At 40.8% G+C, this 22,832-nt stretch overlaps 1 protein-coding gene across 8 annotated transcripts in view; it reads right to left on the bottom strand.

Moving 5' to 3' along the window:
* Positions 1-22,832, bottom strand: part of Fbxw7 (F-box and WD repeat domain containing 7) — a 161,854-nt gene that overhangs the window by 89,463 nt on the left and 49,559 nt on the right.

The following is a 22,832-nucleotide window of genomic DNA, read 5'->3' as shown; positions in this document are numbered from 1 at the left end:
TAGGTCTCCCAGCATGAGGCCGCTGGTATAATAGGCAGCAGTCACATGAGGGGGAAAGCAAACACAGACAGAATCATTACACAGCAGCCTCCATGCCTCCTTAGAGGGTCTTCATTTTGCCGCCCTTTCCTCAGCAAACTAAAGTTACCATCCTCAGCCTTCCACCACAGTGCAGTAGGATACCAATTCTTTTAGGTAAATTACTTCTGCTCTCCAGTTGTATTTTAAATATTTCCTTTAGGCTGATTGTTCTGCAGCTACTGTGTGCTGGGTCTAAGAGTGCGTTTATCTGTATATATCCTGCCCGGCATTCTCTTGAGCTTTCATATGTAATAACAAGTATACTTCTACGGTTTACAGTAGACTCTTCCCCATCTTCTGTCTCTCTTTGGAGGGCAAATGAGATGCACACTAGAACAGGGATTGGACGCTCTAGTTCTTGATCATTTTCTTCAATTCACATGTCTGTTGAAGCTTCACTGTCCCTTGGAATTTTACCCTGGAGCTTTGTAAGAATTCTTTGTGTCTTTGGTAGAATTTATATTGCTTCAGAGAAAAGTCAAGTTTATTTGAGCTAGGCTGCCCAGGAATAGCATCACCTAGTCACCACTTCAGAGAAAAGATGACAGTTAAGTGCAACCAATGATAAGATCTGTCGATCTGATAAGGACTTGCCCGCAGCTTCGTCTGGCCAATGTTATTTGAGTTACTTTTATCCCAAGTTGTCACAAGGTGAGGAGAAGTCATCATAGTCAGCAGTGGAGGAAGGGGTCAGGAGGTAAAGCTGCCCTGTTCAATCTTAGCTCTGTGGCATCAGAAGATCAGAGCTGACAAACGGTCATGTGATCCTATCATCAGGACACCAGGTCACAAGCAAGTCAGCAATGAGCGCATACACTGGGAGAAGCTAAAAGCACGGCCTTATAAAGCCACGGCTCAAGGGGGTGGAGGGTGGGGAGGGTCATAGCCTGAGAGCTGTGGGCCAGCCCTCTCCTATCTGTCTGGAGTGACATCTACTATAATAAACTGCTTGCTCAGCTCTTCTGAAAGCCCATTTCAACTTCCCTCAGCTGGCAGGCAAGAGCTGGGTGAGCTGGGTAACAATGGTAAGAATGAGATACAGAAACTGATAAAGCACATCGACTGTAAAACGTGTGATGTCTATCTTCATGATCTACTAAAAACTACCTGGCACAATATTCACGTTCATCTTCAAGTCAGTTTTTATACACCTCCTTATCCACTATTCAACCAGTGAGGAAGGCGAACCTACTCTGAGAGCCTATAGGAATTCAAACTAAGGTGTCAGAAAATCATTTCTACTTGTGCTTGAAAATAAACAGGAGATTTTTCTAACTTATTAAGAATTAAATAAGTGGACTGGAGAGATGGTTCAACCAGTAAAGTGCTTGCCACACAGGAGGACCTGCACTCAATGCCCAGATACCGTGTAGAAATGAAGACCCGACTGGTGCTTCTAATCTCATAATCTATAATCTCATAATCTATTTGGAAATTTAAGTGTCTCCCAGAAGGAGACAGAAGGAAGGTCCCTGGAGCGCACTTGTCACAAAAACAGAACAAGGTAGACAGTGCCTGAGGAAGAACGTCAGAGGCTGACCTCTGACCTCTGACCTCTACATGTGCGTGCACACAAAGACGCACCAGTATATGTACATAATACTATGCTGTAATCATGAGGTCTCTTGGAAAATTAGACTCCACTAGCATTAGGAAAGTGTTGATACTGCCAAGTTAACAGGACCTACAATCACCCAGGGAAACAGCTTTTGGCTTGCCTGTACCTGTCTCCTTGATTAGGTTAACTGAGAACTTAGGCTGGAAAGGCCCACCCTGGAATTGGGAAGTAGCACTACTTTACAGGCTGGGTCCTGAACTGGATAGGGAGGGGAACAGGAAGGGGAAGCACTACTGGGCAGCCTGACCACTAGGACACCCCCTCATGACAGACCATCATCAACTGTGAGCCAAAATCAGCCCATCCTCTTAACAAAGGTTGCTTTCCTTAAGGGCATTTTATCACAGCGACAGGAATGAGGTTGCGTGCTGACCCTCTTATTCGGTAGTCACATGGTTATTTGTCTTGTAAGCATATCATACCCATACCGCATGTCCTCCTTTGGAGTGGTGCTTCGGGGATCACATGCATCACTCAGAATGGAGGGAAAGTAAAAACTAGGGCTACAGAGACCGTTCAGTCTATCATGTGCTCGGTGTGCAAGCATGTGTACCTGACGTTGATGCCTGGTACCCGCACACAGGCCTGTTGCAACTCCCAGCACTGGGGAGGAAGATGGGATTCCTGGTGTTTGCTGACCAGCTAGTCAGGTCTAGTTGGCAAACCTCGGGCCCAGTAAAAGACCCTGTGTAACAGGCTGTGCTCAGGTTGTTCTCTGGCCTTCAGATGTACATGCACACAGTCATAGTTGTGTCTACATACACATGCACACCTATGTACACACATACGCATTATATTAGTAACCACTGGCAAAAGATGTGTAATGGAATACAGGAATCTTTATTTTGTAAAAAATACTTATGTGTATGAGTCAGTATATGCTACATAATGTGCAGTGCCTACAGGGGCCCAAGAAGAATGTTGGAGCACTCTGAGCTGCCTCATGTACCTCAGCGCCGGACACTGAACTTACGTCCTCTGCTGGAGTAGTATTGCTCTTAATTGCTGAGCCAGCTGTTTTGCATGAGACTTTTGGGAAACATTGGTACTGAGAGCATTCTGTCATTCTTAACTTGTTCTGCGTGTTGTGTGCAAGTTTTCCTTTTCTTCAGCATTGTTTTTTTAATACAGAATCGGTTTTGTAAAATCATGCTCTAGACTGTTAATGATGTTGAGATAGAATAAGCAAATAGTTTTCATTTTATACAACCATTTATTGTTAGATGTCTGCTATGAGGACAATTCATATACCATTCTTGTCACTCATATAATATAAGCTGGGTCACAGTTAAATTCCGGTACAAACCACTGGAAATACTAAAACAGAAAAGGCAAAAATTGCCCTGGAGAAACTGCTGGGCCCTTCTAGAAAGCTGAGCACAGGTGTGGCATTGATAATGCTTGAGGTTCTTAGGCGTCCTTTAATGGCTTTGGAGTGGGCAGTGTGAGAGCCATCTCAGAAGAGAGAAGTGCAGAAGGAACCAGTGATTTTATTTTTGCTCCAAGTTCTAGGAACCTGCGCTGGAAGCAGTGCCTTTGCTCCCATGGGATGGTTTAATCTCACTGAGTTTTAAGAACCAGCAGTGCTGGTGGCAGCTGATATGGCGAGGGCAGAGTGGGATAGCCTGGGAGGGCATGCAGGGCAGGGAAGCCAAAAGCAGCAGCTTTGCAGGGATGAGTACATGGAGAGAAGGAGTGAAGTGTTGCAGAGCTGAATTCATGAATTGGGCAGTAGGTGTAGAAACTGTGCTTGAGGAGAGGGAGCCACGGGTTGTAGTAGTGGGCTGAGTCAGAGCCATGCCTTCACTTCCAGCTTCAGACATTATTAGTTACTGGTTGGTAGTTCTGAGGTGTGTGTCTGTGTGTTTTGTGTTCAATTCAGATGGTTACTCTAGATGTTACAATATCATACATGACTTGGCAAGAGTAACTGGGAATTGGCTTCCATGGGTTAAGAACAGTCTAGTAAGTGGCATCCTCTAGATCTGCAGTTGGTGCTTCTGTGTACGCTAAGCCACCCAAAGAGGCACCTTTAACATGTGCCTTCTGTCTGGGTTAACTTCAGGAGCAGCTTGATAGTCCTTAGTTACTCAGAGATGGAGAGTCAGGACAGTACAGCTTTTCCTCATTATTGATTTTTGCTTTTTTAAAATTTTTTATTTTCATTTCTAGTGTTTCATTAGAAATAAACTGAAAAGAGAATCAAATTAAGAAAAATTGAACAGTTGAATTGGTGCAAATTCCTTCCTCTTTGTGAGACTTCACCATTTACCTTGGTTCTGTCTTGGCATTTAAGAATCAACGTCAGAGACTTGTGCATATAGGTTAAGGAGTTGGCGCTTTTGAGCAGACGGGGAATGGTTAGTGGGTCTAATTTCTGGAGTGGGGAAGATACTCAAAAGAACTGATGTCATTAGTCTGGAAATGATAAGGAGAAAGAATTAAAAAACCAACAAAGCAGCAAAAACCTAAGTTTTGATACTGGCACATCCCCCATGTTGGCAAGTACCCAGTCCCGAAAGCACCAGTCATCTCGGTTAAGAGGTAGCTTAGTGGGTGAGCTCTAGCTGCTTATGAACATTTTATTCTGTGCAGATTGTTGTCTCAATTCTTTATTAGTGTTTTTATCCAGAGTGGAAATTGCTTTCAATTACTGATACATATCTATTTTTCTGTAAGAAAGATATGAATATATGTTTGCTTGTTCAATATTAAACTTTTGCAGAGGCCAGATGTGGTGTCACAGGTCATTCATTCCAGCACTTGGAAGAAAGCACAGGTGGACCTCTGAGTTCACAGCCAGATGGTCTGTATAGCAGTTCCAGGATTATACAGGGTCACACTGTGAAATCTCAAGAAACAAAACAAAATAAGACCCACAACCACCAACAAAAAAACCTAGATGGATGGATGGATACTTTTTTAAACATGACTTATAGTGAGGCTTTGGGAAAATAAATCATGTAAATTTAGGCAATAAAAAAAGAAAAATGGAGTTTGGGAATATTTATTGACCTCAACCCCTGAGCCAGAAGCTAATTCAAAGTGTTAGAGCAGAGAGCTTAAACTGGCAGAAAATGGTAGGAATGACGACAGTTTCAAGGGAAAGCTGTAGAGTGGACAGGGAGGGTGTGATCTGGGGCAGGAGGGTGGCTGGGAATGGTTGGTGCGTGGGTATGATGCCCCTCCCGCGCTCTGGAGTGCTGCATGCTTCTCTCTTATTTCTTATTTAAGTGATTTTACAGTTCCCAGTAACACAAAGGGTACTTCTGTAGTACAGAACTTAATGACTTAAATTTTAATGAAGAGGTAAGTATATGTTATCAATAGATTTAAATGCTGAAGTCAACTTTATTATTCAGCTTTGTCAACTTTATTATTGTTCAGCTTAAAGAACTGCCTATAACCAGAGATGGCACACATAACTTCTCCTTGGTAATTTGGAATTTTCATGAAAATAATTTCATTTTGTTCTGCTAAAGACCAAAAAAGATGACTCCAAGGGAATACATCATTTAAATGGATGGCCTTATCATATGGGATGTTTATAAAGTCAATGAAACTGACTCAGGTTTTGTTTTTTAGAATTTATTATATAAATTTATATTCTCATAAATAATATAATTTATAATAAAATAATTTATTATATAATATACATATATGTGTATATATTATATACATATACATATGTATACATCTACATGTGAATACACTGTCATTCTCTTCAGACACACCAGAACAGAGTATTGGATCTCATTGCAGATGGTTGTGGGCCACCATGTGGTTGCTGGGAATTCAGAACCTTTGGAAGAGCAGTCAGTGGTCTTAACTGCTAACCATCTCTCCAGCCCCAGATTTTGTTTTTGAAAAGAGACAGCATACACCAGAATTTAAATTTAATTTGTTTTAAGGACCACAGATCCTAGCTCTATAATTACAACCTGTATTTCTAATATTTTAAATGTTTTTAATATTTTATTGTAACTATCTCTTAGTGTTTCTTATACTGCAGCTGAAATGGACATTATTTGAGGTTGACTGAACATGACTGAGGAATACAACAGGAATAAAACTTCAACTCAAGGTACATGGTCTTCATCCCATGGTCTTAAACACTGATGAATAAATAAGTAAGTAAAGCAATGGATAGCTCTGACATCCTTGAAAGCTGTAACCCAGGCAATTCTGTTATACATGTTACTGCAAAGATGACCAACTCAGGGGATAAAGTGCCTCCTTCATGAGTATGAGGACCTGGGTTTTGATTCCTAGCACCCAGGTAAAGTAAGGCTTGGTGGTTTGTATCTGTAATTCTAAGACTGGAAAGATTGGTATAGGAGGATCCCTGAGGGTTTACTGGCCAAATGTACGATCCAGGCGCAGTAAGAAATACTGGCTTAAGCGAGGAATGGTGGTTGTATACCTTTAATTCCAATACCTGGGAGGCAGAGGTGGGCAGATCTCTATGGGTTTAAGGCTATCCTGATCTACAGATATTGAGTTTCAGGACATCCAGAACTACCTAATACTCAAAAGAAGATCAAAATAAGAAAAGAAGGAAGGAGGGAAAGAAAGACAGACTTATCTCAAAATATAAGAATAGAATAGATTGAGAAACATACTTAATACCCTCCGCATGTTTACCCATGCAGATCCACATCTTGCATTTCCATGTCTTGCATATCCATCCATGCTAAGACAACACATGTTCCACAGTCACACAAATAATAAACAATGTCTTTCTCTGAAAAAGAGGGAAATTCTGCAAAGTTGGGTTCTGAAAATAGGTATGTGGCATTGAGCAGGTTCTACAGTCTTGAATTGTATACTACCAACAACCAGTAACCATTCCAATAACACAGCAGGTAAGCAAGGCCGCCTAATGTCAGTTCCAGGTCTTACGATTTGGGGTACATTTCTGCTTGTCATAAAATTGTTGAAATTAATAAAGATAGGATATGGTGGTCTTTTTGATCATTCCTCATTCCTGTAAAAATCAACATGGAAGAAACATTCCGTGTCTCTACCTGTACCCAAAGCCTTACTAGGGAATTAACATGGAAAGCCTAGTAGCTGAAGCCATAGTTGTCCTTTAACAGAGAATTGTTTGTTTTAGACTGTTCATTTAGCCTGTGATTGTGTGTGTGTGTGCACACACGCATGTCATGTGCATGTGTGGAGGACAAAAGACAATTTCAAGAGTCACTTTTATCTTACTATGTGGGTTGTGGAAAGTGAACTCAGGTAATCAGGCGGCAAGTGCCTCTCTGGCCCTTCAGTTTTATTCTTAATGCCATTATATATTGATAATATATACTGATATATATTGATAATTATATATTGATAATACCCTCTTAGAGAAAAACCTTCTTCTTCTGATGGGGTGTTGGCTATTTCCATGTCAGCTTGACATAAGCTATAGTCAGTCATCTGAGGAGGGATCTTCGCTTCCACAGGATTTATTTGTAGACAAGTCGTAGGGCATTTTCTTAACTTGCTGGTGATACCACCCCAAGATGGGCTAGATGGTTTAAGAAAGCCATGGAAAGTCAGCCAGTGAGTAACACTTTTCCATGGCCTCTGCATCAGCTCCTGCTTCTCTGTTATTACTTTGAGATCCTGTTCTGACTTCCCTCAGTGATGGACAGTGAAACTGTGAGCTGAAATAACCCCTTTCTTCCCCAAGTTGCTTTTGGTCATGGTGTTTTGTCACAGCAAAGGAAACCCTAAAATAGATGTATTTACATTACTTAAGAACATGGTGGACTTTACCGCTGTGCCAGTTTCATCCCTCAGTGACGAATGCACACACCGATTCGCACTATAGAACCATTTTATAGAAGGATAAAATGTCCCTTCTACTCCCGTTGTTTTGTCACTGATCCTTCATATATTAACATGGACTTCCTTTTTCTGTCCTGTAAGAGGATCTAACCCCCCCTGAAAATGACTTGTATAAGAAATAGCTGGTGGGTGCATGATGTCTTCAGACATTTGCTTCCGTCTCTGCAGTTATGGCTCAACTAAAAAAATCCTTTTAAATAAGAAATATAGTGTCTACCACATTGTTGGCAAAGAAAGTATTTTAAAGTAGTGCTTCAACCTCAGTTATTCATTTCCTAGTTAACTGATTCTAGGAATGAGACCTTTGTAAGCCTCAGTCTCCTGGTCTTAAAAATATTCAGAGTACTCATCTCACAAATGAAATGACATAGAAGTCCTTTAGAGCATCATGGTCCAAAAGAAGGGTTCCTGAGGAATGAGGGAGTCAGCATCACATCCCTATCTCTGGGAAAGCAACCTTAGGTCCAGCCGACCTAAGCTGCAAAGGCGCCTCCTTCACAAGCTTACCTGCCAGGTGCACTCGCCACAGCACTGAACAGCAGTGCCTTCCCAAACTCATCACTGAGAACTACCATGTGAAATACTAAACCAACCTACTATCATGTGAAATACTAAACCAAACCACCTCCACCACCACCTCCACCACCTCCACCACCACCACCACCACCACCACCACCACCACCACCACCACCACCACCACCACCACCACCACCAACACCACCACCACCAACACCACCACCACAGAGCCTAGGGAAAAATCACCAGTGTCAGAATTTAACCCTAGGTCTGGTCTTTTAAATGCTACTATAATGTCCTATTTAGAGAATATCAGGTATCAAAAAGATAAAGCAGTACTCTCAGCAAAAGGAACAAACAGGAATGGGGAAAGGAGGCATCAGTACTGTGTACACACTGATTCTTTCCATTAAACTCCAACTTCTACAGCTCCAAGCCCCAGTACTAAAGGTACTGCTCTCTCCCACAGGACACAGCGATTTCTTTTTTCTCAGTATTTGAAGAGAGCTTAGAATGTTTGTGCATATGTAACTGTCAAGATCATCAAATGAGGGGTTGGGGATTTAGCTCAGTGGTAGAGCGCTTGCCTAGCAAGCGCAAGGCCCTGGGTTCGGTCCTCAGCTTGGGGGGGGGGGGGATGATTATCAAATGCATTTGTAACAAAGTCAGCAAAATCCAGGTCCTCAGTGCTTTATCTCAGGCTCTTTTGAGTCCACCCCACTGGGGCAAGGACTTCCCAGGATGCATCTCTCTCCCATCTCTCTTCCTAAAGGAAGCCCTATCACATTGCAGATGTAACAGTACCCTGTGCCTTTCATGATCGTTATTTTAAGAAGCCGTCACACAGTGGGACATACTTCTGTTCCAACTTGCTCAATCAAGTGTACAATACTGGGGGAGGGGGCTTTACTACAGTGAAATATTTATCAGTAATTGATTTGGTGATGGTACATCATTTAACATTTTCAATATTGAACTTAGACATGCCCTTGAACAAATCTCAAATAGTAATAACATCCTTGTGTACATATTACTACCAATGTACACAGAGAGGTTTCTGTTGTTGGCAGGAGGAGGAGGAGAAGAAACTTATCCAAACAATAAGGACCACAAACTCCAATGTTGATATTGCATCATCTATAATTACCTTTTTAAGTATCTGGATTTGGCCAAAGTGTCACTGTTAATATTAATTTTCAACTTTGAAGAAACACTAAGGCTTCAAACAGTTTAAGAACTCGCCTCTGGGCGTAACAGAAAGAGAGTCTCCTCACAGAGCATACACAATGGCAGTACTCTCTGCTTCATTCTGCAAAATCTAACTTTAATATTATTATTATCTTAACTTTGTGGAATGTAGGAAGGCTCACAGCAAGAATATATCAAAGGAGTGACAGAAAAGTCATTATCATGCATGTGTAGTTCTGTACAAAACACTGTATTAATATAAACACAGAGTTAGTGGTTCTGCAAGGGAGGGGGGTTCCACTAATACAACAAAGCTAAGCAAAAGTTCATTACAGCAAAATCTCAGCAGCCAGGCTCTCCACACAGGGTCTCTCAGTCCGAAAAAAGCAAGTGAATTCTGCACCAAGAACGAGCTCTGTACACACATATTTGTAACCAACTATTTCCTTTAAAGGTTCAGGAAGAGAAAAACAAATATTACTAAAACATAGCCATTTTATAAACTTTGGATATTAAATAATATTGGATACCGAGTTATTACTCTGTAATATCATTAGACATTACACTAGCCCTCACTGTTTTTCTAGATATTTCTGAGAAATTATACATTTCACATTTCCTAAATAAACGACTGAGAAATCAAAATACCAAAATAAGACACAAAACAATTTTCTAGTAACTCTCTGGGTGGGTAACGTCCTCTAGTCCCAGTACTATCATATAGTAGAGTTGGAGTTGATGGGGTTTGCGGGATAATATACAACAGCTCCTGTTTTAGACACGCGTCCTCACGGTCACCAGCACAGCATATTGATGCTGAGCTCAGAAGTGGAGAGAGAAGGCTGTGCTTTGTTATATTTAGGGACAGTCAAACCAGTAAACTTTTTAAACTGGTGATTGAAAAAGAAAATCATAATGTCTAAGATTTCACATGAACACTCAAGCAAAAGCGATAGCACGGCAAACAAACAGACAAACTCCTAGTACTCTTGCCGTTTCTAACGTAAGTGCTGCTACGGTGGGTGGCCCACCGCCTCACATCAGCTCTGGGCTGCAATCACAGCCATTAGAGTACTGCACACTCTGAGCAAGCAAGTGGTTCTCAGGGCCGCTGGTAAATCACCTGATCCTATTACAAAATCAATTACTGCAGTGCACTTCCACTGCCACAATCTGATGATGACAAAATGATATTGGATAGCTACTGCAAGGTCAAGAAAACTGCTAAGAACATCTTAATTGTTCTTATGTTTAATCATTCGGTCCTACTTATAATGCAGTCACTTTAACTGTATATTCTTATTTGAAATAAATCTATATAGTTACCTTTAGTTGCCTGGGACATTCGATGGAAAATCTCTGCAACTGGTCTGATGTATAGCTACAAGGGAACAGATCGGAGCAGCAAGTCGAACGGTTCAACCTCTTCATTAAAAAAGAAATAATGTTGCTGCAGCCACAGCCACACATTGACTTGATCATTAAGAGAATTTGGCTTTAAAAAATCACAACTGTAATGTCCCGAATATACTAAACCCGGCTAACTGACTCATTTCTGCAGCTCTCTGGCTGAAAGAAACACTGCTAAAATCGAATTAAAAACAAACGAAAGAAAAACCAACTTTACTACAGAAGATAGATAGCCACCAACTCATCACCAAGAAACTCTGTGAAAAGAGTAAGTCTCCGGGCTACTACACAAAGAATGTAAGGTGCTTTAATATTTCAACGTGTTTATATTAAAGCTCAAGAACTTAGCAAAGCAGCAAGCTCAAGACACCCCAAAACATACTAACCACTCTTTCTGTCTTCCATCAGTTTTGGATCTGTTTGCCTACGCCTTCAGCTCAGCCTATCCAACCTGTTCCCTCTGTAAAAGGATGCTTTTTCAACAGCCAACCGGAAAGAGCCCCACCCCTCGCTGGTCCTACACTGTTCAAGAAAGCCTCGGAATCTGGAGAACCGCTGCAGCACTGCTCTGAGAAACAACGGGAGCTGAATTTCTGGACAGACTATAGCTCACCACTCAGACCCGATGACCTCTGACTCTACACTTAAGAAGCCTGCCAAGCACTCACAGTAAGAATGACTGCTTGCTTCACTTCTCTACTACAGTTAACAGACAGAACTGTTCTTAGTCTTGAGAGTCAAGCTAAAACCCAAACAGAAAACATGGGCCTAGATCTATTTTAAAAATAATACAAGGTGGACAGTAGCTAGCACAAATCTTTGAATAGTGGTGGGAGAGGCAGAAGGATGTCTGAATACAATGAGAAAAGTAAGAAATTCCCTCTGCATGCTGAACTTGGACCTGAAGAGTAACGACAAGAAAATCTACTACTGTATTTCCCTATATAATAAGACAAGCAGCCAAGTGAGCCGAGGAATGCCTGCTGTCATATATGTTCTGAAGTTTGCTGAGAAGAAAAGGATGTGGCTATGTACATGTATTTGCAATAACTAAAAGCCATCAAAGACCTATCCTGATGAGGCATCCTTCCCTTGGTCATTTGCATTTCGGTAGACAGAGAAACTGAACTGAAAACCACACTGAAAACATAAGCAAACAGTACTGAGGGTTTTAATCATTCCCTAACAATCTTATACTTAAAACATTCTACCTTTCCTGATAACATAGCTACTTATATTCAGTAATTATAATTCTTTCTGAATTCCCAGAATAAGAGTCACATTAATACAAACATGTTAGTCTTCTTAAATAACCAATTTAAAATAATTTAATGACCATCCAGATACCAATGATGCCAACTCTTTTAACATACCTTTAAAAAACAGTAAAAATAAAAATGCCTTCTATTCAAAGACCCTATACTGTGAGGCCCTGAATTCCCGGCTCTGCTTCTGTGTGTCTCATGCTCAGCCCCTTCCTTGCTTCAGAGCCGGGAAGAGCCGGCTCCTCCTGCCTTCATCTTGTACTGTTCTTTAGATACTCATGTTATAGTTAAATCAGTTTTCCAGAATGCCTAGAAACAGGCATGCACTTCACTGGGGGAAAATACAACCTTCTGTAAATAAAGACAATAAAAAAAAATAAAATAAATCAGTAATATCTCACTCGCCTGCTGAAAACACTGTATGCTGAACAGAGTATAAACCCTCGCCTGCGGGTGCGACTGAGCTGGACTGCCGGGAAGTCTACTTCCTTCCTGTGCTGCTGCTCTACAGCCAAAGACACAGCACTCTTAAGTTAGTTCTAACAAGACAGAATGGAAGCAATAGTGGTTATTTTCATTACTTATCATTTTCTTCCGTTAGCTAATTCAGTGTAATACTGATGGCTATGCTGCATACACACAGAACTCGAGGACTAACCAACAGAAATAAACATTTGTAAAATGTCAGGAAAATGAGCAGATACTGTTCTGGCGGGGGGGGGGGGGGGGAGCAGTGGATACTTAATCAAGTCTACCTATATAGGACTGTATAAAAAGTGGAGAAAACATTAGGTATTAATATTGGATCAATAATAAGTTAATAATAATAAGTACTGTTTTCTTTTCTGTGTGGTGCCAAGGATGGAAGCCAGGGCTTTAAGCATGGTAAGCAAGTGATCTATCATTGTCTTCGTTACGGTGACACAATGACCAAACAACTTTTAGAAGAACGTATAGCTGGGGACTTGCTTACAGATTCAGATGGTAAGCTCATGGCTATGATGACGTGAAGCATGGCAGCAAGCAGGCATGGCCCCGGAAAAGTCGCTGACACATTACAAGTTGTCGAGAGCTTTGAGGCAGACTGGTCCTGATCTTGGATTTGAAACCTCAGAGCCCAACCCCCATTGACAGCTCCAACAAACCCACACCACCTGACCCTTCCTAAGCAGTTGAACCTACGGAGGATCAAGCTTTCAAATATAGGAACCACTGGAGTCCATTCTCATTCACACAATCATAACCACATTCCCAGCCCTCATGACTAGTTTCTTTCTATATTATATTTCTATATATTTATATTTCTATATGTTCTACATTTCCTTCCTAATTATAAGTAACTCAATGTCAAATTCTTACTTTGAAAAGTTAAATATTATATGTATATTGAATTAATTTCAATTTTTGATGAAACAAGAGGATCTATCCATCTGTTACATCTTGAGTGTCTGCCTAGCATGCAAAAGGCCTTGGTTAGATCTCCAGCTCCCTTCCTCCCTCCCTCTATCCACCCATCAGCCCATCCATCTATCCATCTATCCTCAGAAAACTACAAACAACTTTTCATAGGACATTCTTTGGTCCGTTTTTATCTGTGTGTAAACGCAAGCTACTGCCATTAGTCCTCACACATAAGGTCATGGCTTCAGTATCCCTTCAGGCACCGACTCTTCTACTTACAAACACCGTGTGCTGTTCATAAACAGTATCCCAACAGGAAATTATCCTCTCCAGCAATATGGACTCTCAGGGCTCCCAGGTGTCTTGCAGGGAATCTATGAGATCAAAACTGCTTTCAATACTGCTAGGATGGTGCTTAGTCTGTCACTCTCAATCTATGTTACAAGAGGACACATGTGGTTATTTACCTGAGAAGTTTCCTTACACATTACAGCCTGTGTCTCACGTCTCACTTGATTAATTAAATACATTTACAAGAGTGAACACAATGCCATCCTTCTTACTCCATTTAAGGAAAATATAGTTATTTTGTTTGTTTGTTTGTTTGTTTGTTTGTATGTATGTATATATGTAGGTAGGTAGGTAGGTAGGTATATCTATGTCTACATATATATATGTTAGTTATTCAGGACTAGAGAGATGTCTCAGTGACTAACACTGGCTGCTCTGTTTGTCCAGAGGACCCAGGTAAAATTCCCAGCACCCACATGGCAACTCACAACCATCTGTACTAACCCCTTCTTCTGGCCTTCACAGACACCAGACTCAAGTGGTACAAAGATATGCATGCAAGCAAAGCACTCACACAGATAAAATAAGAACAATCATGGCAGCACAGGCAGGAAGTCCTGGAGAGTTGAGGGGCTGAGCAAGAGGACCGCTTCCATGTCAGTTAGAAATCAGAATACAGGAGGTGATAACTTACTCTTCCAAACCCATACATATTAGCCCGCATTTTCCCCAAAGGGTAAGGTTTCCATAGCCCCATAAGATTAACTTTCAAAAACATTCTCTTTGGCTCTGCCCTTGACCAAACTCCATGTCCTCGGTTCTCCAGAACTCATTCTCATTCCCTCAAGTATTTACTAAGCATATAATGTGCTAGGAAGTCAGAGAAATGGAGGTACTGCAACAGAAACAGAAATCTCTTCCACCAGAATTAAATTAATATTCCCAAAACAAAGACGAAACAACCAGAATAATAACTACAGTCAATGGTGACAGGTAACAAAAAATACAGAGTAAAGGTTAAATGGTTTACAAGAGCCTCATTTCTGCAGCAAAAATTTAAGTAAAGCTCTCCAATATCTGAGAAGACTTGTAAATGTTAGGAGAAAAGCAGTACCAGCAAAACCATTGGTAGGTAAAACCTGAAATTTTTACATGAAAAGTTTCCAATATACGTAAAAAAGAACGGTATATTCATTTACATTTTATATCTATGACACCTATATTCAATTCAAAATATCACCAATATTGCTTTGACTTTTATTCTTCCTTGCAGATATTTTAAATTAAGTCCCAGATACCATACCTACATACTCTCTCTCTCTGTACACACACACACACACACACACACACACACACACACACACACACTCAAGTGCCTCTCATGTTCCCAGAATCGCATGATCAGATCATAACATTAACACCAGCTAATAGTCAAATTTTCCATAATGTCTCAAAAACCTCTGTTACAGTTAGCAAGCTCTGAGCAGAGAGATGCACTGAGTAGTGTTCTTCTTCCATGGCCTTAACCCACCCCAGTGGGTGCATAGATCCCCTGCCCTGTCCAGCAGAAACATTAGATTCCATCAATTGTGCAACGCCTGTGTCTTTCACTGTGTTCCTTTCCTTGTTACCCAATTTCCATATTAACTTTGGCAATGAACATTCTAAATTCAACTACTGAATTCAATACTATGATTGATACACAGTTTCCTGGTAACTCCTGGCCAGCCATTGAAAGAAATCAGACAAGCTAAGCATGGTGCGGTAACTCTGAAGAGACAGAAGGGGGAACTGTAATACTTAGTAATGCCATCCTTAGCATTGCATTTACCTTAAACACTGAATTTCAATTAGTGACTGAATCTGCACAGTAATTAGATTCTTGGATATGATTCCATCAGAAAACAAGCAAACAAGACCATGCTGTAAAGGACTTAAAGGTAAGTAAGGGCTGGATGTATGGATTTTATAATTCAAATGTACTCATTAGCTATTATCAGAAGTTACCACTTAAAACGATCCTAAAAGCAATGTACTTCCAGTTTCCAAATAATTTCTTCAATAAGTAAGCTAGTCTAAATGGACTAATACATTGTGCTAAATAAAATTCCCATCATAAATTCAGTTTCTAGCTTTTAAAAAGAAGTTCTGAATTCTGCATTAAATTATACAATGTTCGTGTGTTCAGAAAGAAGTGGCAAAGCCTTTATGGTAGCTCCTAAGCATAGGTTAGGGAGGCAGCTCAGTGGTAGAGCCTGCAAATCCTCAGGTTCGGTCCCCAGCTCTAAAGGAAATTTGTTTCAAGTAATATATGTTATGAAAACTATAAATTTAGGGGCTAAGGGGAAGGCTAGGTGGGCCAAATGTTTGCTGACCAGGCATGAAGGCCTGAGTTCAGATCCCCGTGTAAAAAGGCTAGCATGCGGAGGTAGAAGCAGGAGCCAGTCTAACCCTTTAGGGAATTCTACACTCAGTGAGGCCTCTGGCTCCACACATGCACCACAGGTGACCCTTACCAGTAGTACCTTTAACATTTGCATCTCCATCGGCAGTCTATTCGTAAGGATTTCTTGGGAGTCCTTAAAAAAATAGGCTTTCTTTTCTTTAAGTATTCCTGCTTACTTATTTGTGTGTGCATGCTAGTGCTGTGCACACGTGTGTTTGTATGGGCAGATGCATGCATGTCCCGGAAGAGACACTAAGAGGGCATCAGATCTGGAATTAGAGCATACAGGAAGTCGGGAGCTGCCTAATGTTGGTGCAGGGACCTCAACCCTGTTCTCTACAAGAGCAGTGAGAGTCCTTAGCCTTATATCATCTCTCTAGCCTCAATTCCAGCTTTCTTTACCAGATTCCTTTGCCTCCTTCTGAAGCATCAGCAGCAAAACTTTTGTATTCTGCCATATTCAAGACAAGCCAAGTTTTCTCCTTTCATGTTCTTCAAAATTCTACCAGTTGCTGCCCATTCTCCAAGTTCTACACACACACACACACACACACACACACACACACACACACACACACACACACCCCAAAGGATTTTTAGCAGCACTCCGTGAATAGGTACCAAAGTCTGCATCAGCTTCTGTGGCTACTGCAACGATCACAAACCCACTGGCAGGAAAGAAGTTCCTTAACTGAAGTTCTTGAGATGCTATGTTCAAAACTAGTTTCACTGAGCTAAATCCAAAGTGCTAGAAGGTCAAGTAAATTTGTTCCCCTTTACTTTTCTAGGGTGCAGAAAGCTTCCTCGATTCCCCAGATTACTGGTCCCTTTCTCCTCCTCCAAAGCACACTGACGCCTGAGCCTCCTTTTCTCATCTCTTCCTCTTCCGTAGCCTCTTCACTCTAACATTCTTAACCACATATGCAGTTTCTTCAAGGCACAGCATAACACAGCTTCCAAAAATTAGGATGTAGGCATATTTGGGGGGCCATTATTCAGTCTTTCAAAATACAATAGAAAAAGTAAAATCTATATAAAGTCAGAAGTCTAGGGCAGCAGATCCAATCCAAATCTGAGGAATCTGTCTATGCAATCAATTTGGAGCTATTAGGGTGTGATGGCTGTTCCTTGTTGTTAATGTGACTATATCTGGAATGAACTACAATCCAGAAATGGAAGGCAGAGGCTTTTAACCCAGAGCCTGACATGGAAGACACACGCTTTTGATCCATGAAAAACTTAGGCCCATCAAGTCCAGCCTGGGACAGAGCAAGTTCTAACCTAGGCATGGTGGTATACACCTTTAATCTTGGCCGTGCCTTCTTCTGGAGGTCTACTGAGGACAATGGAAGAAGGAAGACTTCCTTCTTCTCTGCCTGCTTGCGCTTACTGGCCAGCACATCTGGTGGAGACTATTCCTTCAGGATCCCAGCTTATACAGAAGACCAGCTGAAACACCCAGCCGCATGGGACTAAGCAACTACTGGACTCTTGGGTTTCCATTCAGAGTTGCCCATTGCTGGGTTACCTGGACTGCAGACTTCCCGTAATTCCCTTAATATATAGAGACAATCCATAAGTTCTGTGACTCTAGAGAACCCTGACTAATAGGCTATATTCAGAGATGGTGAAGAATTTCTAAAGTAAAAGTTATAAAATGACTTTCGGACTAATAAAAAATTTCTGAAGAATCAGTCATAAAGTGAGAAGAGTTTGCAAACAACTGTCTGAGCATGTGGACATATTGACAATTCACAGCACTCTCATGGCTCAGACAGTCTAACAACACTTAAAGAAGGGGAACTGCGGACTGTTGCTTACTGCATGCAGAGTTTCTGGCAGAAGTAAAGAGAAAGTTTTGCATACAGGTAGTGAGAGGATGACACACTATAATATATATAGTGTGTCAGTATATATATAATCAATGTAATATATATATAATGTAGTATATATATATATATATATAATCACAGTATAATATATAATCAGTGTCACTGAATGGCCCACCTGAAATAATCAGAATGGCAGATTTGTTATAAAATTCTCACATTTCAAAGTGACAATATGTTACTAAACAACCTGAAATGAAATTAAAGATTTAAGCAGAGTTGAGATAGTGGAAGACGAACTATCTACCATTTAACGTGCATTAGTCACGGTTAAGTCTTACTGGAGTCTGATAGGTCATTTCTCAGACATTGCACAGGAGATGAATATTATATTCAAATAAGCAAAAGCACAGTAAATGCTCAACAACAACAACATCCAAATTTAGTCAAAAAGAAACAGTATGATTCAACAAGTGTTTTCATGTACACAACAATATAGCATTATAGTCAACAATATAGTATTACAGTTTGTTGTTTTTACAGTAAGGAAAATCATACAGCTTTTATAATTAGAAAAAATATAGTAAATTACATATTTACTAGCTTTACTATAACGTCTAGGGCTATTTTCCCTTCAAACTGGTACTTTTCTCTAGAACTATTCCTAACTGTGGTGAGATGACAGAATTTTAGTGTCTCTCTATCTGAACATGTCTTTATTTTACTTTCAAGTTATGATGGTCACAGGATTCCCATTTGATACCTTTTCTTTCAGCTCACTGAATGTCTAGTTCTTCCTCTACCCAACATAAGTTCTTTCTCTATTAGTGCTTTTAAGATATTCTCTGTATTTGCAGCAACTGAGCAGCTCGAAATGCAGATTCTTTTTTTTTTTTTTTTTTTGGTTCTTTTTTTTGGAGCTGGGGACCGAACCCAGGGCCTTGCGCTTCCTAGGCAAGCGTTCTACCACTGAGCTAAATCCCCAACCCCAAAATGCAGATTCTTTTATGTTGGTTCTGCCTGAACTTCCTGGCTTTGTAGACTGACACTTCCCACTGAATTGAGTCTGCAGCCATTATTCACCCTCATGTGACTTCACACAGCCAGCAATCCTCTCACAGGCCCTCCCCTGGGCTCTAGTCTTTATCTTCCCAACCCTTCCAGTTGATGACTTTTATTACTCTAAGTTAATTGACTCTTCTCACTGCTAAACACTTGTTTTGCTTACTTAATTAACTATCCTTCCAGACAGCCCTAAAACTCTTCTGCAATCTTTAAAGTGCCTCTATGCTTTATCTATCCACTCCTACCTATTCTTTTGGAGTCTTTTGAAAACAGTATTCCTTGGTTTTTCTGAGAATATATAAAAGAGTTATTTTAAGATCTTTAATCATTATCTAGTTCTACTCAGAGTTAGTTTCCACTTGTTAATTTTCTGTATCTGAAAATAAATGAGTCATACCTCCTTTCCATATATATCTAATAACTTTTCGATAAAAATGAATAGATGATGTAAATAACGTAACAGTCTATCTGGACATTGCTATAATCTTTCAGAGGAACTTCTGGTTTTAGTGTTGTGGAAGGGAACGCCAAACCGTGCCTTTTGCAGCATGCAGCTGCCGCCTGTGCTCAGTTCCTTCACCTCTGGGGCCACGCCTTCCTATTTATCAGTCTGACACTCAGACATTACCAGGCACCTGAGTGGTTTATGGTAGGCAGTGAAAGAACTAGGCAGATATTGTACCCAGATGTATGGCTCACATCCTCTGATGTCATCTTGTTGCAGAGCATCTTCCCAGCATTTCTTCTAACAGCCTTGTGTTCAGTGATGTCCTAAGAAAGCTTTTGGCCACATGCCAAATCAAAAACCATTCTCAGCCAAAAAGTAACAAACACACATCTCATATGAATCCATTTTCTTTCAAGAACAGAAATCACAAACATGCAAGCAAAACTTCAAAAATCCCAGTACTTAGGAAGCAGGGATATCCAGGTCCTGCCAGGGATGCACAGGACCCTGTCCCATCTCAGGAGAAGGGGGAACTAACACACACAATATAGACTAATATAAATAAACCAATCTCATATAGTAACTGTAGCAGGAATGGTGGGGGCCACCTCTATGTAAGGTACCGAGCAGCCGCAAAAGTATCTCCTGGAGGAGGACCTAATTGAGGACTGCCTGAGAGAAGGGCTGCTGATGAAGACAATGCTAGCCAATCAGGAACTGCTGTTTAGAAGAGATGCTTTCTTGGTACCAATGGGGTGCAGGTGGAGGGTATTAAAGGGGCTTGCTGCTGTATTTCTCACCTGCTCCTAGAGTCTGTGTCACTGATTCTGCACTACTGCAAGGACAGGTAGGGCCGGGGTCACGTAATACACAGTGTCAGACATAAGGTTAGTGGAAACAAATACATGAGGAACTGAAAGACAAATACGCTAGACACTCTTTCCTCTGTGCTCTGCCCATCTGATACAAGAAATGTCAATGTCCTTTATGATGAAACCTACCACAGTCCTAAACTATCAATTATTTTAAAATGAACTTGGAACTTTGTGCCACACACAATGCAAAACGAAAGCTGAGCTCTATCAAGATTAAAATTCTGCCAGACAATGGTGGCAGACACCTTTAAACCCAGCATTTGGGAGGCAGAAGCAGTTAGATCTCAGGTTGAGGCCAACCTGATCTACAGAGTGAGTTCCAGCATAGCCAGGGCTATACAGAGAAACTCATCTGAAAAAACAAAATCAGTCATTTTTTCCAATGACTTGTTTTTCAAACTAAAAAGATAATCCACAGAATAGAAGAAAATACTTGCAAGCCACATTTTTAATAAAGGTTTACTAGTCACAACTTGTAAAGAATGATCATCATTCAACATTAAAGCATTTGCTCTGAAAAATCAGTAAACCATTGAAGGCTCTTTCTTTAGAGACAACCCACAATCAAGTGTCCTTTCCCATCACCCAGGAGACTAAAATACACACAGAACCACTCATGAGAATGTGGAAAAACTAGGACCCTTGTATATTGAAGAGAAATACAAAGGATTAATTACCAATCCCACCCCATTCACATACGCTCAAAAGAAATGAAAATATATATCCTCACAAGTTCAGAACACACAGTAGCTCTATCATGAGGAATGGATAAGTAGAATGCGGCATACAAAGGAATACAATCCTGACACAACACATATGATGCTGAAAATATTGTGCTAAGTGAATGGAGCCAGGCACAAAGGAACAAATACTACCTGGTGCTTTCTATAAATATCCAAAACAGGCAAACTCTCACAAGCAGAAAGCCATCTCCTGTTTTGAGAGGGAGAAAGAAAGGGTTAGAAGGGAGATGGAAGCACGTGAGTGACTGTGAGGAGTGCATGCCTGACAGACTCGAGAATCACTGCAAGGATGAGGTTTCCTGGTGTGTAAGCTGTATGACAATAAAACTATCACAAACAGATGTAAGAGGAGATATCCTCCAAAAGCCTACAATGATGACAGTTGGGACATTTAGGAAACTGTCAAAGTAGCCCTTTGTGTGTGGTGTACTGCAGAGATGAGCCGCCACGCTGGCAGGCATCTCTGCTGTCGTGATTGTTCCTGAACATGCTACAAATTGCACATATGTGCTAAACAGAAGACTATAACTGCTGCTCATGTGAGCGTGTGCTACAATTGCTAGGGCATACCTTCTGGTCAGATATTCACTGTTTCAAATACAGTAAACAGTTTAATAAAAAAATGATGTTTTTTCCACTTCATACATCCAGACCCTCCTTTAGCTAATGAAATAAACATTTTTGTGTGCCTATATTGAAAATGACCACAAACTATACCATGGTACTTGATCATTGGATATCTCAGCATTTTATCCCATTTAATAGAACAGTTAATAACTTTTAAAAATTTAACTATTTTTTTTTTTTTGTTCTTTTTTTCCGGAGCTGGGGACCGAACCCAGGGCCTTGTGCTTCCTAGGCAAGCGCTCTACCACTGAGCTAAATCCCCAGCCCCAAAAATTTAACTATTAAAAAGGAATGCTTTATACACTGCTAGTATAAACAGAAGCTGGAATAACCACGATGGAAGTCAGTACAGAGGATTCTCCAAAAAAAAAAAAAAAAAAACCAACAAAAGAAAACCCTACAACTAGAACTCCTTGTAATCCAGTTTTCCTACTCCAAACACGCAGCTAGAAGAACCAGCCAGCACAGCACAGTGCTATGCACATCAGTGTTTGCTGCAGCACTGTTCAGAGCTGCCAGGTAACAGACGAATGAATGGATGAAGAAACATGCTCACATTACTATGATGGGTCTTCCCCCTCAGCTATAAAGAAGAATAAAAATTTGTTAGGAAGATGGGTAGAAATAAATGGGACCATCATGCTAATTGATGAGTATGCCAAACTCAGGGAAGAGAAACTATCACCTGCTTTCTACTATGTGCAGGATATACATAATACGTGTATGGGTGGATGCATGGATAAACAGGAAGGAAGTGGCCTAAAAGACGCAGGAACAAGAGATGGGCTGGGGAAACGGCTTGGTGACTGAAGGTGGTTGCCATGCAAGCATGAAAACCTAAGTTTTGGTTCCTAGCACTCACACAAAAGCTGGGCATGGTCAGGTGGCCCCATAACTCCACCACCACCTGGTTGGGGGACACGAAAAGGTTGTTAGGGCTTGCTGGCCCTAACAGCAAGATGGTGAGCCTAAGTTTCAGTGAAAACCTGTCTCAAGAGAACAAGGTAGAAGACAATAAAGCAAGATACCTGACATCTTCCTCTGGCTTCAGCATGTATGCACACATACCTGTACTCATATGTGCACACATACAAACACCACACACATATACCATGCACACAGTGGGGTGGGGAGAGGGGACAGCTCACCCTAGTGAAATGAAGGCAACTACAAAGAGAAGTTTTC

Source organism: Rattus norvegicus, chromosome 2, assembly GCF_036323735.1.
Source record: "Rattus norvegicus strain BN/NHsdMcwi chromosome 2, GRCr8, whole genome shotgun sequence".
NCBI lineage: Eukaryota > Metazoa > Chordata > Mammalia > Rodentia > Muridae > Rattus > Rattus norvegicus.
This window is presented reverse-complemented; position numbering and strand designations above follow the sequence as displayed.